Raw genomic sequence first — 2,500 nt, 5'->3', positions numbered from 1 at the left:
TTTCCTCCCCTCCCCTCCCCTCCCCTCCCCTCCCCTCCCCTCCCTCCCTCCCTCCCGCACAAATAAAACCGAGGAGGGGTGGGGGGATTGACCTCGGCTACATTACCACCTAAATACTCACAGTTCCTGGGACGGGAGCCAAAAGCAGCGGCTCTCTCCGGCGTCGCTGCCAACCTGCGTCTCGCCCGCAGAACGAGGGCAAGAACAGAGGCCGGTTTGTACCCTCCCCCACTGTTGAATGCCCACCGCCCTGGTCCAGGGTCTCTCAGACATCCCCCCCCCCTGCCACCACCCTCCTCAGTCCGCCCCCCCCCCCCCCCCCCCCCTGTCACCACCACCCCTCAAAACCCAACTTGGTCAATCAAGCTGGAATTTAGAAGATTGAGGGGGGATCTTATAGAAACTTACAAAGTTCTTAAGGGGTTGGACAGGCTAGATTGTTCCCGATGTTGGGGAAGTCCAGAACAAGGGGTCTTTTAAGGATAAGGGGAAGTCTTTTAGGACCGAGATGAGAAAACACTTTTTCACACAGAGAGTGGTGAATCTGTGGAATTCTCTGCCACAGAAGGTAGTTGAGGCCAGTTCATTGGCTATATTTAAGAGGGAGTTAGATGTGGCCCTTGTGGCTAAAGGGATCAGGGGGTATGGAGAGAAGGCAGGTACAGGATACTGGAGTTGGATGATCAGCCATGATCATATTGAATGGCGGTGCAGGCTCGAAGGGCCGAATGGCCTCCTCCTGCACCTATTTTCTATGTTTCTATCAACCCTGCCGGTGGAAATTGAGGAACTGCAGATGCTGGTTTACAACAAAAAAAAGTGCTGGAGTAAGTCACGGGGATCAGGCGACATTGGAGAACACGGATGATAGGTGACGTTTCGGGTTGGGAACCCTTCCTCAGTCCTGACCTGAAAACCTCACCCGGTGTCCATGTTCTCCAGAGACGCTGTTTGACCGCCCAGTTACTCCAGCACTTTGGACTTTTTTTAACTTTTAGAAACTGAGAACCAGCACCTGCAGTTCCTTGTTTCAACGTCGCTGGAGAACACGGACAGGCAACGCTTCGGGTCGGGGCCCTTCCTCAGACTGGTTGAGGTGAAGTTAGAAAGCTGGAAGAGAGGAGGGGCAAGGGGCAGGTAAAAGACAGGTGATAGGTTGGTACAGGTGAGCAGGGAGGTTAATAGGCAGAAGAATTGCATATTGTGAAGCTAGAAGAAGGAATGCAGGTGGAGGGAGAGGTGGGGGAGTAGAAATCGATGTAAGTCCAGGCAGGGAACAGGGGAGAGAGGGGGAGGGGAAGGGAAAGGAAGGGGGGGGGGGGGGAAGAAGGGGGAGGGGGTTAAAATTGGAGAATTTAATGATTTTGCCATTGACTTTGATTTACAGTCGTGGAGTGAGACAGTGTGGAAACATGCCCTTCGGCCCAACCCGCCCACACCGGCCAACAATGTCCCAGCTACCCTAGTCCCACCTGCCCACTTGCAAGCTACCCAAGCTGAATACAAAGTGCTTTAGAATTTAAACTTTAAAGATACATTGCGGAAACAGGCCATTCGGCCCACCGTGTCTGTGCCGACCGATGATCACATCTAAGACTATCCCACGCAATAGGGACAATCTGCAATTTTTACCGAAGCCAATTAACCTACAAAACCCGCACGTCTTTCGAGTGTGGGAGGATATCAAATCACCCGGAGAAAACCCACGCTGTCGTGATCGGCCACGGTTCACAGTGAATGGCGATGCTGGCTCGATGGGCTGAATGGCCTATCCCTGCACCTATTGTCTATGTATCTATGTCACGGGGAGAAGGTACAAACTCGGTACAAACAGCACCATAGTCAGGATCGAACACGGGTCTCTGGTGCTGTAAGGCAGCAACTCTACCTCCAATTCCACATAAGGTCATGTGATAGTCTGAAGAAGGGTCTCGACCCGAAACGTCACCCATTCCTTCTCTCCTGAGATGCTGCCTGACCTGCTGAGTTACTCCAGCATCTTGTGAATAAATGATTGTAGAATTAGGCCATTTGGCCCATCAAGTCTACTCCGACATTCAATCATGGCTGATCTATCTCTCCCTCCTAACCCCATTCTCCTGCCTTCTCCCTATAACCCCTGACACCCGACTGATCAAGAATGTATCTATCTCTGCCTTCAAAATACCCACTGACTTGGCCTCCACAGCCTTTTGTGGCAAAGAATTCCACAGGTTCACCACCCTCTGACTAAAGAAATTCCTCCTCATCTCCTTCCTAAAAGAACGTCCTTTAATTCTGAGGCTGTGCCCTCTGGTCCTAGACTCTTCCACCAGTGGAAACATCCTCTCCACATCCACTCTGTCCAAGCCTTTCACTATTCTGTACGTTTCAAACAGGTCCCCCCTCATTCTTCTCAACTCCAGCGAGTACAGGCCCAGTGCCGACAAACGCTCATCATGTGTTAACCCGCTCATTCCTGGATCATTCTTGTAAACCTCCTCTGGATCCTCTCCAGAGC

The sequence above is a fragment of the Rhinoraja longicauda genome, chromosome 12 (genome assembly GCF_053455715.1).
Source record: "Rhinoraja longicauda isolate Sanriku21f chromosome 12, sRhiLon1.1, whole genome shotgun sequence".
Lineage (NCBI taxonomy): Eukaryota > Metazoa > Chordata > Chondrichthyes > Rajiformes > Arhynchobatidae > Rhinoraja > Rhinoraja longicauda.
The sequence above is the reverse complement of the archived record's forward strand: the minus strand, read 5'-3'. Positions refer to the sequence as shown.